This window comes from Ranitomeya imitator, chromosome 2, assembly GCF_032444005.1.
Source record: "Ranitomeya imitator isolate aRanImi1 chromosome 2, aRanImi1.pri, whole genome shotgun sequence".
Classification (NCBI taxonomy): domain Eukaryota; kingdom Metazoa; phylum Chordata; class Amphibia; order Anura; family Dendrobatidae; genus Ranitomeya; species Ranitomeya imitator.
The window spans coordinates 294,156,942-294,171,451 of NC_091283.1; the positions used below are offsets into that span (position 1 = coordinate 294,156,942).

General features: G+C 44.6%; 1 long non-coding RNA gene across 1 annotated transcript in view; it reads left to right on the top strand.

Moving 5' to 3' along the window:
* Positions 1-13,309, top strand: part of LOC138667395 (uncharacterized) — a 38,172-nt gene extending 24,863 nt beyond the window's left edge. The window contains exon 2 of the long non-coding RNA XR_011318739.1: positions 13,100-13,309. This is a non-coding gene — a long non-coding RNA (uncharacterized lncRNA). The remainder of the gene's footprint in view (positions 1-13,099) is intronic.
* The last annotated feature ends 1,201 nt before the right edge of the window (positions 13,310-14,510 follow it).

The window sequence follows — 14,510 nt, forward strand, 5'->3', positions numbered from 1 at the left end:
GCCTGACCACCACCAGCATGATCAGGCACATGGCAGCAAAGCACCCGACTTTGTGAGCCAAACCCCAGGCTCCAGGAACACTGCAGGTGACATCACTGCTTCTTCCACTGTTTTGCATACAAGGCGAAGCCAATCCCCAGTCCACCGTGCATGTGAAGATGCCTCTAGCCCTGCACCTGTTGTTGCCCACAGTCAAGCAGCACCATCATCAAGCCCGTCCACCTCCTTGTCCTAGCACAACCTTCAGTTGTCTATACCCCAGTCTTTGGAACGCAAGAAGAAATACCCCGCCAACTCCCCACAGGCCACAGTCCTAAATTGTAACCTTTCTCTTCTGCTTGCGCTAGAAATGTTGCCTTTTAGGCTCGTTGAGACAGAAGCTTTCTGCAACCTGATGGCGGCGGCCGTACTAAGGTACTCGGTCCCCAGTCGCCACTATTTCTCCCAGTATGCCGTACCGGCATTACACCAGAATGTGTCCCACAACATTACCCGTGTTCTTAACAATGCGGTTACAGGGAAAGTCCACCTAACCTCGGACACATGGACAAGTGCTTGTGGGCAGGGATAGTACATCTCACTGACCGCACACTGGGTTAACAGTGAAAGCCAGGACCCAGTCGGACCTTGGGATGGAACACATCCTCTCCATGCCGAGGATTGCTGGCCCTACGTCAATCAGGGATGCCCCCACAGTCTACAGCTCCTGCACCTCTTCCTCCTCTTCTTCATCCTCCATCTCTGAAATCAACACATCAGTCAGAAGCTGAAAGCACTACAGCACTGCCTCAGCCAAGCGGCAACAGGCTGTGCTGAAGCTAATCTGCATAGGTGACAAACCGCACAATGCAGAAGAGTTGTGGACAGCGCTGAAAGAGCAGTCAGATATTTGGATAAAACCGCTGAACCTCTACAGCCAGGCATGGTCGTGTGTGACAATGGCCGGAAGCTGATGGCGGCTCTGAGGCAAGATGAGCTCACACACGTACCTTGCTTGGCCCATGTGCTTAACCTCGTGGTTAAACGTTTTCTGAAAAGCAAAAAGCTACCAGGAGCTGCCGGATCTGCAAGTGAAAGTACGCCATCTGTCTGCCCATTTTAGAAAGTCAGCTACAGCTTTAGCAGCGTTTGCAGCTACTAGCTCAGCGACTGGTGTGTGATGTCCCCACGCGCTGGAATTCTACGCTGCATATGTTGGAATGGATCTGTGAGCAGAAGAGGGGAGGAGTGGACATGGATGTCAGACATATGTACCATCCTCCAAAACTTTGAGGACTGCACCAAGATGGTGAGTGGCGATAACATCATAATTAGCGTCACCATCCCGCTTCTCAGCATTCTGAAAAGCTCTCTGCTCACAATTAAAGAGGATGCATTGCAGGCAGAGCACGAGGACATGGAGAAAGGAACCATACAGGGGGATTACACTCAGCCCAGCCTCACGTCTTCTCAACGTGGATTGGTAGGCAACGAGGAGGAGTCAGAACAGGAGCTACTTTCATGCGCTATAGACGGTACTACAAGCACAGCTGTCATACCATCTGTTCAGTGGGGATGGCCTGAGAACAGGGAGGAAGAGGATTAGGATGAGAAGGACAGCATGGTTAGCCGTCCTGTTGGTGAGGACACGGAAGTCTTGCCTGTCAGCAGTCTGGCACGCATGGCTGACTTTATGCTGCGCTGCGTTTCACGTGACCCTGCATTATAAAGATTTTGGGTGACACTCATTACTGGTTGGTGACACTTCTAGACACACGCTACAAGGAGAACTTTCAATCTCCTCTGCCAGAGGGAGAGAGTTGTACTAAAATGTTGCAGTACTAGAGGGCCCTTGTAGCGGAATTACTTAGAAAATTCCCATGTGAGAACGCTGGCAGCAGATGTCAGAGTTTGTTGTACAACCAAGGAGTCCAAGCGAGAGAGACATAATTACAATACAGCTCAGGCAGAGGAACAGTGGCAAAGTTCTGGGACAGTTTTCTCAGACCCTCCCATCGTGACGGCACAGAGGCAAGGGGTGCTGTCACAAGAAGTGCAATGTTTGGGAAGATGGTGAGGGAGTACGTTGCAAATCGTACAAACGTCCTCTGGGATTCCTCTGTGCCTTTTAATTATTAGGTATCCAAGCTGGACACATGGCATGAACTGGCTCTCTACGCCTTGGAGGTCCTGGCCTGCCCTGCTGCTAGCGCTCTGTCAGAGCGGGTTTTTAGTGCTGCTGGTGGAATTATAACAGATAAGCCCATCTGCCTGTCAATTGAAAATGCTGACAGGCTGACTCTTATAAAAATGAACAAGGGCTCGATTGGGAAAGACTTCTGTACACCACCAAGTGAAAACAGAGAAACATAACCTCAAGTACATTCTCTGTTTTGGGGAGGTGTATTCTCATGCACCTCTTCTCAACCACACATGGGTATACACTTCCAGATTTGGTCTGTTTGTTCTTTTCCTCCTCCTTATCCTCATCCTCATCCTCCAGAACCACTAGATGACCAGGGTGAATGTGCTCTGTACTGTTATAGGCAAGAGGGTTGTGATGGCACTATTTTCTTTATTAAAAAAGGACCCCCCATTGGGGAATTTTTTGTCAGCTCATGCCCTCCATTACAAGTCTCAGAGACCCACACTCTTACATTGGGCCTTCTTAACTGTCTTCTGCAATGCTTCTTCCTTACCTGCCACTAGATCACCAGTGTTAGCGTGATCTGTACTGTTATAGGCCACTGAATTTTGGGCAAGGGGGTTGTGATGGCACTAGTTTATTTATTAAAAAAGATACCCCCTATTGGGGAATTGTTTGTCAGCTCATGCACTCTATTACAAGTCTCAGAGACCCACACCCCTACATTGGGCCTACTTCTTAACTCTGTCTCCTGCAATGTCTCTTCTTTAACTGCCACTAGATGACCAGGGTGAACATGCTCTGTACTGTTATAGGCCAGTGAATTTTAGGCAAGGGGGCTGTGATGGCACTATTTTATTTATTAAAAAAGGACCCCAATTGGGGAATTGTTTGTCAGCTCATACCCTCCATTACAAGTCTCAGAGACCCACGCCCCTACATTGGGCCTACTTCTTAACTCTGTCTACTGCAATGTCTCTTCTTTAACTGCTACTAGATGACCAGGGTGAATATGCTCTGTACTGTTATAGGCCACAGAATTTTGAGCAAGGGGGGCTGTGATGGCAATAGTATATTTTTAAAAAAGGTACCCCCCCATTGGTGAAACCACATCCTTGTTGGCAAAGACTTCATAACATTTGTGTACCTTAAAGAGCTGACTTGAAAAGCTCCTTTTTGTGTTACCTGGTGGCTCACATTGGGCACAATACACTTCACATAAATTTGATAAAACAATGCTGTTAGTTTGGATCAATAGTTCATTACAAATATTTCTTTGTCCACTAGATTAGTTTCTCTCCTTGAGAGCCATAACTTTGGCTGCATCAAATGTACAAATGGCAAATATACAAATGGCGATTTGGAATCCAGATTAAAATACTGTATAGCGAATGCATACAGATGTGACAGACAATGCTCATAGTGACACAATCTTGAGACATTTTTTATTCACTTCACATACAGTTCTAAGCCTCTATATGTTTGCTGTTTGTCATTGTAAAACATTAAGGTTTACTGAAACTCTGCCTGTGGTGGTTTGATCTAAATCCTTGTGGCTTTTATAGTCTAGGGCAGTGTTCCCCAAGTCCGGTCCTCAAGAGCCACCAACAGGTCATGTTTTGAGGATTTCCTTAGTATTGCACAGGTGATAATTGCATCACATGGACAGGCAAGCATTCAATGACCTGTGCAATACTAAGGAAATCCTCAAAACATGACCTGTTGGTGGCTCTTGAGGACCGGACTTGGGGAACACTGGTCTAGGGGTTTATGGCCCCTCGTCTGATGACTCCATGATATCTCAGTTTCATACAACCTTGAAAGCTGGCCACTTGAAGGGCTGGGTGAAACTAGAGTTACTACATAGTGTAAATCACTATATAAGACCAGAGAAACATGACTAAGACACATGCTAAAACTGGGGTACCTGTACATGTACATTGTGCTCATACCTGCATAATTGGGGATGCCTATGCAGTGTAGGTAATCTCCCAGGGGTTCTCTATCTTGGTGTTGCTTCTCTGATATTCAAGACGGATGATGTTTAAAATTCTCTTAATGATTTAAGTATACTTCATGTAGTTAAGCTTTATATATTAGTAATCATCATATGTATTTAATCCTTATATGTACTTATTAACCTTTGTATGTTATGTACATAAACAAAAGTGTACGCATTCATACTATTCAATCATACTATTCCTTGAATTTTGTAATTTGCAATAAAATTGCATTGTATTGCAAGTATTAGCCTTCTTTAAAGCTGTATCTGAACCATAGTGTTAAAAATGTGGCAAATAAAATTGCAAAATTCTCCTGTACACCATCATACCATTAAAAAAATACAAGTGGATTTTCATGGGCCCATTCAGTATGTGGGTTCAAAGGCGTAATGGGGTGCATATGACTATGCATATGACTATGCAGCAGGGCTGGCCTTGCTGCCAATGTGTAAAACAAAGAAGTACAGGAGCACAAAATGCATATTGTGAAGTGGATTTTCATGGGCCCCGTCCAGTATATGTGTTCCAAGGCGTAATGGGGTGCATATGACTGTCTATGCAGCAGGGCTGGCCTTCCTGCCAATGTGTAAAGCAAAGCTGTACGGGAGTACAAAATGAATATTGTGAAGTGGATTTTCATGGGCCCATCCAGTATGTGGGTTCCAAGGCGTAATGGGGTGCATGTGACTAACTATGCAGCAGGGCTAGCCTTCCTGCCAATGTGTAAAGCAAAGGCGTACAAAATGAATATTGTGAAGTGGATTTTCATGGGCCCATCAAGTATGTGGGTTCCAAGGCGCAATGGGGTGCATGTGACTGACTATGCAGCAGGGCTGGCTTTGCTGCCAATGTGTAAAACAAAGGAGTACGGGAGTACAAAATGAATATTGTGAAGTGGATTTTCATGGGCCCATCCAGTATGTGGGTTTCAAGGTGTAATGGGGTGCATATGACTGTCTATGCATCAGGGCTGGCTTTGCTGCCAATGTGTAAAAAAAAAAAAGGAGTACGGGAGTACAAAATGAATATTGTGAAGTGAATTTGCATGGGCCCATCCAGTATGTGGGTTCAAAGGCTTACTGGGGTGCATATGAATTGATAGCAGGGCAGACCTTGCATTCAATGGAACATTTTTTCAGGAGGCCCTCATGGACATCTTATGACAGGGGTATTGTGGTGCGTAATTCTTGGCAGCCCATACACTCACACCATAGGCTATAACGGTTTAGGAGACCCACTGTTTAATAATGGCCCTTTAAGAAGATTAATGCTGCCTGATGCACCAGTAAAAATAGGCTTTGTGACTTTTAGGCTAAGTGCACATGTTGCAGTATTGGCGCGGAAATTTCCGCGGCAATTCCGCAACTCCTGCTGCAGGTATATTGCATGCGTAATTGGCATGCATTTTCCCGCTAAACACTAGCATCTTACAAGCGTAATTAGCTTGTAGAATGCTAGCATTTTCCAAGCGATCTGTAGCATCGCTTGGAAAACTGATTGACAGGTTGGTCACACTTCTTAAACATAGCGTTTGACAAGTGTGACAAACTTTTTACTATTGATGCTGCCTATGCAGCATCGATAGTAATAAGATCTAATGTTAAAAATAATTAAAAAAATAATAAATCGTGATATTCTCACCTTCCAGCGTCCCCCGACAGCCTTTCCTGCTCCTTGCAATGCTCCGGTGCCAGTAATGCTTTGCGGCATGACCACAGATGACGTAGTGGTCGCGCGAGACCGTACGTCATCACAGGTCATTTTCGCAATGCATTACTGGGAGCAGAGCATCGCAAGGAGCAGGAAGCCTGCCGGGGGACGCTGGAAGGTGAGAATATATATTTTATTAACAATTATATGGTACCCAGGGCCTGGAGGAGCGTCTCCTGTCCTCCACCCTGGGTACCAACCACACATGATCTGCTTACTTCCCACATGGTGGGCATAGCCACATGCGGAAAGTAAGCGGATCAATGCATTCCTATGTGTGCGGAATCCCCAGGATTCCGCACAAGGAATGAACATGTTGCGTTTTTTTACGGAATGTGATTCCGCTGTCGAAAAAAAGCATGTGCACAAAAAATGCGGAATGCATTCTAATAATAGGATGCTTAATGTATGCGTTTTTTTCACGGTTTTATAGCATTTTTATAGCGAAAAAACGTGAAAATTCCTAAACGTGTGCACACAGCCTAAGAGTCCTTCCTTCATAAATGAAACGAGATGGGTCTGCTAATGTGTCACACACCACATGGCCAGCTAGGGTTGTTAAATGTTACAATGACATTTTCTAGTAAATATATTTGTAGTGGTTGAAAGCAATGTTAAAGTTGAAAAACGCTTAAAAAATGCTGCGTCTAAACTAAGCCCAAGTAGGGGAGGAAATTTTTGGTCTGGGGTTAATTATTTGGCCTCACAGGCAAGTAATTAACCTGCAAAGGATGTACCTTGACATATTTCCCCAGCAAAATCCTTTTTGGTTTCGTTTTAGTGTGTTTTTTGTGGCCCGGGAAAAATGGCATGAATCTCAGAAAAAAATTGTTTAAAGCGGTGAACTAGGAGTCAGGAATGCTTCCAGGGGCGATCCGCATGATGTTCCTGTATCATTTGAGCAGTGTTTCCATCATTTTCAGATGTTTTTAGACCTAAAAAGGACCCCCGGGGGGAATCGCGGTAAAAATACTTGTGTCTCCCCCAGACTTACATTGGGCTCGTTGCTCGGTTCGAATAACTGAGCATTCCAATTTGCTCAACCCGAGCAATGAGCACCCAAGCATTTTAGTGCTCGCTCATCACTAATAATGTGCCGCCAGTAAATAGAATGGCAAGGGAATGTATAATGGGTGCTGGCCTAATGTGTATGGAGATAAACATGAAAAAGGACACATTATACATGTAGAGGGGGAGTGGTGAAGAATGTGTTTCCTCTATGAGCAACCTATTAATGTGTGTGAATATTAGCGGCGAGCTGTAAAGTGTTAAAGTGTGGATAAACACTTAAGAAAAATGAAGATATGGGGGTGTAGCTTTGGCTATGTAGAAGGCAGAAGGTCTGAGCTCCCACCCTGGCATCTTAAAAGCAACTCACAAAGCCTGCAAGAATATTATCTAACTGACCCTTCCTGTCCAGAACGGTTTCTCTTCAGGCCTGGACCATTTTGATACCAAAATCTGGGTTTTTGGACAAAGAAATCAAAGACACAGCGTTTTAAAATCAGAGGACAACAGCGGTGCAGGAGAGGCGTAGGGATCCTCTCTTTCATCATTTAATCTTTGTGGACTGCTTCTGTGCCATAGTGCCAGCGTTACCCACACAGAGGACCCACAAGACGGACTTCCCCAGCATCAAGGGACCCACAACAACCTCTTTTGGTGAGGCACAATGGGAATCTCACTCAATAACCGCAGCGGGCCTGCAACGCCCCGAGTTGTGCTTACCACGAGGTGCAGAAAGTAGATATGGCCACGTCCACGTGACAGCAGCTCTCGGCGCTCCTCGCATCTAGCTGCAGCATGACACAGAAGAGACTGCAGAGTCTGCCGGTGAGCCTCTTGCTACGAGCCCTGTGGTCAGTGACTGATCCAGTGTTGTCTACCGGGGCCCATCAAGGAGCGGTGCAAAGAGTCCGGCAGCGGCAGACCCTAAAGTACAAGAGAACACTCCCAGCAGGACTAACTGAGGGACGGCGTAGGGAAGGCCCCAAGCATAACAGAATAAAGGGGGACTTGGCGCTGCTCAGTGCTGACAGGGAGGATAAACCTGAAAACCAATAGGCCTGCATTTCCTCCTATAAGATTCACACAACACCCTGTTTGGGATGACAATCAGATAATCACTGAAGCAATTTAACCTATATACTGGAGGCAACAGTACTGTATCGAGTGCCTAGGTTAAAGACCCGAGATATAACTAACTCTGCGAGTCCTAATATATTATAAATAAACCAGAGCAGATACTCTACTTTGTCTATATTGCCTTAACCTTGCAGTCTACTTAAAGGCATATTCATTATAAATCTTATCCTGTGGCACCACATGGCTTGAGGGGTGAAGTCAACCTGGCATTGTACTACACCAGAGTTCGGCCCTCTTACACCTGAGACCCTTATAAATAAGATATATAAGCCTGTATCAATGAGAAGATTGGTTGTCTCTCTTCACACAACATATCTCCTTATTGGGAAACAGCCATCTACATCGTTGCAACCTCTCTATCTACTTAATGGTATCACTCACCTGACCTACCTGCCTACCTACCATCTTTGCCAATACTGTATGGTCATAGTGTAACCACTTGTCTATTTGTCATTTTTAATTCTATTGCAAGTATATTGAAATCTCGTTTGTATTATGCTATATTGCAGGTTAAAAATTCTACATATATACTCTGAACTGTACTATCATATACAGCTCTCGTGAAAATTACTGGTTGACGGCTTGTTGGGGGCAGTGGACTTAAAATAGAGCCAGCTGGAGGGAAGTTCAAAAACAAATCTAAAAAAAACAGACAGACCTCCCTAGGAGCTCTCTCAAAATCATATGAGGACTTCCCAAACCTATTAAGTCCTATTAAATCTAGGTCTCCACTAAAAGGAGATGAATCAAAACCTTCCTATCCAAAACAATCATATATCCCGACTGTCATGCAGCTGCAGTGCAGTACAGAGCAACCTCCACCAGGGGAAGCTTGGTAGGGAAGCCAGACTGCACACACAGAGCAACAGAACAGACTCCACCTAGTGGCGAGAACGAGGTCAGGAAAGCTCAGTCAGATTACAAGACAGCACAATAGTACAAACGGAGTTAGACAGAATGAATAGTCAGGACTAGGGTTGAGCGACCTTGACTTTTTTAGGGTCGAGCCGGGTTTCGCGAAACCCGACTATCTCAAAAGTCGAGTCGAGTGAAATCGGCCGATTATGGCGAAAAGTCGAGGATCGACCGAAACACGAAACCCAATGCAAAGCCAATGGGATTTTTTTCTTCTTCTTCTTCTTCTTCTTTTCTCTCTCTCTCTCTCTCTCTCTCTCTCTCTCTCTCTCCCCCCTCCGTCTGTCCCTGAACTGAAAAGCTGGTGTTACACAGTGCAAATCGCTACAGCGCACAAGCAACAACATGGCGATCGGCGTCCACGCCCCTAAGACCTATGTCATCACTCTGCCCACGCCCCTTCATTGGCTGAAAAAAATGGCGCCAAGCGCGTCATACGAAACGCGACTTTGGCGCGAAAGTCGCGTACCGCATGGCCGACCCCACACAGGGATCGGGTCGGGTTTCATGAAACCCGACTTTGCCAAAAGTCGGCAACTTTTGAAAATGAACGATCCGTTTCGCTCAACCCTAGTCAGGACATAGCAAGGGATCAGTAAACCAGGACGGGCAAAATATGGTACAATAGCGATAAACTGAAACAGAGTCAAAGAGCCAAGCCAAAAGATCATAACCAGGAAGTCAAGCAGATATACAGACAAACAAAGAGACACTGGGAAAGGCAGGCAGGGGGAGATAACAGACACAGGATAAGTCAGGGTTCACAGTAGGACAAACCAAGGGCTTCCAGAGTCAGGTTCACACACCAAAGACAGAGCTATAGCTGACACCACTCTCAGGATACCTGGGAGCTAAATAACAAACCCGAGCCCGGAATGAGGCAGATCAAAGTTAACCCTTGACATGATCCACCCAGAGAAAGAGCAGACAGGACTAAACTCCGGAACGGATCATGACACCGACATATAATAAGACAATAAAAGAAGGGGTTGGCCCCAAAAAAACAACAAACTAAAACAAATCCCAGCTCACTTTCATTCAGAAGTGACACTAAAGGAGACACCAAACCAAAATGGACACCTCTAAATCGTATAAATGAAAGGGTCATAGTGGCCAAGAGAATAAAGCTAACCCGTCTACAGATGAGTCAGATAGCCTTTCAGACGATTACTCACCTAAGAAAGACTTAAATAAAATTAAGCAAGTTATGAAATTTCCTCTACACTTATTAGCTTTAATAATTAACCTCCCTCTGTCCGAATCATGGAACAAATCTGGCATTAGAATTGGGAATATTCACAATGGGATTAAATGCCTTACATTCAGCGAGATAAAATCTAAATACAACTAAAGGCCCCTTCACATTTAGCGACGCTGCAGCGATACCGACAACGATCCGAATCGCTGCAGCGTCGCTGTTTGGTCGCTGGAGAGCTGTCACACAGACCGCTCTCCAGCGACCAATGATGTCGGTAACCAGGGTAAACATCGGGTAACTAAGCGCAGGGCCGCGCTTAGTAACCCGATGTTTACCCTGGTTACCATGCTAAAAGTAAAAAAAAACAAACAGTACATACTTACCTACAGCCGTCTGTCCTCCAGCGCTGCGCTCTGCTTCTCTGCTCTCCTCCTGTACTGTCTGGGAGCCGGAAAGCAGAGCGGTGACGTCACCGCTCTGCTTTCCGGCTCACAGCCAGTACAGGAGGAGTGCAGAGCACAGCGCTGGAGGACAGACAGCTGTAGGTAAGTATGTACTGTTTGTTTTTTTTTACTTTTAGCATGGTAACCAGGGTAAACATCGGGTTACTAAGCGCGGCCCTGCGCTTAGTTACCCGATGTTTACCCTGGTTACCAGTGAAGACATCGCTGGATCGGTGTCACACACGCCGATCCAGCGATGTCTCCAGGGAGTCCAGCGACGAAATAAAGTTCTGGACTTTATTCAGCGACCAACGATCTCCCAGCAGGGGCCTGATCGTTGGTCGCTGTCACACATAACGATTTCATTAACGATATCGTTGCTACGTCACAAATAGCAACGATATCGTTAACAATATCGTTATGTGTGAAGGTACCTTTACCCTCTTCTGAACTGGTCCTTTTTACTATGCTAAAGGACAGTATACAAAAACTCCTGACGGTAAAGTCTTGAATCTTGAAATCCATTCTTCACTGCTGTGCAACCTAAATAATAAAAACATTTGGAGCCGAAGTAACCTATATAGTTACAGTGCCTGCGAACGTATTCAGCCCCCTGGAACTTTTCAACCTTTTCCCACATATCATGCTTCAAACATGAAGATACCAAATGTACATTTTTGGTGACGAATCAACAACAAGTGGAACACAATTGTGAAAATGAACGAAATTTATTGGTTATTTTAAATTTTTGTGGAAATTCAAAAACTGAAAAGTAGGGCGTGCAATATTATTCAGCCCCTTTAACTTAATACTTTGTTTTCGCCACCTTTTGCTGCGATTACAGCTGCAAGTCACTTGGAGTATGTCTCTATCAGTTTTGTACATCTAGAGACTGAAATTCTTTCCCATTCTTCCTTGGCAAACAGCTTGAGCTCAGTGAGGTTTGATTGAGATGGTTTGTGAACAGCAGTTTTCAGCTCTTTCCACAGATTTATCAAGGACAACGTTAGCTCTAAAAACGTATATGTGAAGAGGTGGGAGTCCGACCTTTGTACAGACTTGCGAACTGAACAATGGGACAGCGCTATAAAAAACACATACCAGTCAAACATATCAGTGGCGTTCCATGAGTCCTACTTTAAAATAATGACAAGATGGCATCTGACGGCGGACAACAGAGTAATCTCTTTTACTTATTTTGGGGTTGTCCGATAATAAAAAATCTCTGGTTCCAGGTATCTCGCCATATTAACTCCTTTTCTGAAACTTTATGATAACCCCTCAAAGGGCGCTTCTTTCCCTTGACATGGAGCAATTTGACCCCTCGGTTAGATATGTCATCATACGGATGCTATTAGTTGTCAAAAATGCATTGGCATTCTGGTGGAAAAAACCCGAAACATCCAAATTCTCAGATATTTTGGACAAAATTCACCAACATAGCACTCTGGAATGGAGATTTGCGGCTAACAATAGCAGTATTTACAAATATTCTAAGAAATGGAAGATCTGGAACAGCAAATTTAAGGTTTAAAAATTGCCATTTTGTGCCTCTTTCCTCGGAATTGTATACATTTAAGTATGACATCTACGTACAACATTCTTCAAATTGCAAATCAGTATTTGTTTGTTAGAGACTGTTATTAGGGTTCTCTAATTTTATTGATCCCTTCCTTTGTCTACTGTTAACCCTTCCCTTCACTCATTTCTCTAATCCCGGTTTTTAATACAAAAACCTAATAAAAATATTTTAAAAAGAAAAATGAAAATATGGGACTAGTGTATGCAATATTATTGTGCAAAAAGGGAAATAATAAAAGTGCAGATGTGCTGCTAAGTGCTAAACTGAAAATTATCCCAATTGTAAAAGATATTTTTGCTGTTATTGTGAACAGTTAAGCAAGTTAAAGATTAAATGATGTCTAAAAGGCCTAAAGTTAAAGATGACACATTTCCCTTGTATTTTAGGTATATATATATATATATATATATGTGTGTGTAAGCAAATTTCCCAGCTTTGTAAAAACCTAGTGTTCTGCCCATCTTAATGTGCAGAGAGTTAATTATCATGTTATTCAAGTTGTGGCCACTGGAGGTCATCAGTTGCCTACTTTTCATGTTGTTTACCAACCTTTCCCTCCTAAGAGCAATGTCTTATGGGTTAGTTCCGCCCACATTCTTCTTGTGAAGACAAGCTTCAGTAGCCATTTTTCCTCAGATCTGCAGAGAGGCACACGTGCTCCTGTTTCGCTTACTTTCTTACCTCTGTCCTAACGGATCTCGGTACGTTTATAAAGGTTTAATGCATCTTATGTTTGTGTTAGTATTTAAGCCTTATGCAGCTCCTATAGTCAGATATAGTTAAGCAGATGTGCTTTGCAGCTTGCAGTTAGGTTAATGTGTACTCTGCATGTAGATAGATGCATTCTTGTATAGAATAGGGCAGTGCTGTTAGAATTACTGTGTAATGCACTCTGTATAATTCTTGCTGTAATGTCCCAGTTATTTATGTGATTGCACCCTGTATGTGCATATACTGAAATGCTGTTATTCTTTACAGTTTTTCACCAGTCATCCACTATGATCAGTCATCCACTATGATCAGTCATCCACTATGATCAGTCATCCACTATGATTATTCACTGAACATCCACTTTGTACATCAACATCATTCACTATTCGATCATCTACTATGAATACTGTCCACCATTGTTGTTCAACGTTATAGTTTTGGTTATCATCACCCTAATAAATAAGACTTAAGCATCAACACAGTCTGTTTACTGGGATGTGGATGAAGGTTTAGCCGTATGTTGGAATCCACACAGCATCCTACGTGGAGGAAGACAGAACAGTGAAAAACGAGACCGCCAGTCGCAGGCGGTGATTGTAAAGTAAGAACAGATTAGCTGCCTTCAGTGAAACTGATAGCCGGTCGCAGGCTGTAGTTGTTCAGACTGTACGGAACCGCTAACACCCACACTGCTCCGCATTCGGGTATCACAGCAGCCGTCATACAGCCTCGGGACTATACTGCAGCCCACCAAGAGAAGCTACATCATTCCCGCCACGCGGAAGCTCACCGCACCTAGACTCAGTTTCCCGCCAAAACACTCAGCAGTACGCAGCTAAGCGCACAATGTCTCGAAACAGCACATCCTCACTCAAGACGAGGTCACGAGCAAGCTCTAACAGGTCATCATTAGCAGAGCTGGCTGCTGTCGCTCGTGCTGAAGCTGAAGCAGCCAAAGCGAGGTCCTCCTTTGCCGAGAAAGAAATGCATCTAAAGCTGAGACAAGCAGAGCATGAGGCAGAAAAGGTACGTTTGCAGGCAGAACAAACTGCACGCCTGCAAGCTGAAACCGCACGTTTGCGGGCAGAGCAAGAAGCAGAAGGTGCGCGCCTGCAAGTGTCTCTTGAAAGACTTATGGTAGACAAAGAGGCAGCAGCTGCAATAGCTAAGGCAGAGTACTTGGAAGCCATGAAGGATCCTGATTATGAGAGACGCAGCAACGTTCTTGGAACAGATCTAGAGCAGCAAGATCCAGCTCAGCGCGTCGCAGAGTACGTTCATCGACACTCCAGCATGGACAACACCCTCGACAGACTACAACGATCAGCCTACGCCGATTATCATTGATCCAACCCTGAACTTCACTACTACAAACAAGAAGACGTCCAACACAGAGGAGTCGACCACAGCTACCGTTCCACTGAGAAGAAGGTACAGCTCCCACCTCACCTTAAAGAGACATCTTCACCAGAAAGGTACTATGCAGACTGTCCGAAGCCAAGAGCGTCTCACAGGTATGGTGACGCACCACACACTAGACATGGCTATAACATACCGGCTCGTACCAACACTGATCAAGCCACCATAGACTTGGCAAAGTTCTTTGCCCGCCGAGAACTGGTAACAAAAGGACTTGTAAAGTTCACTGACAAAGCCGAAAACTACAGGTCGTGGCGAG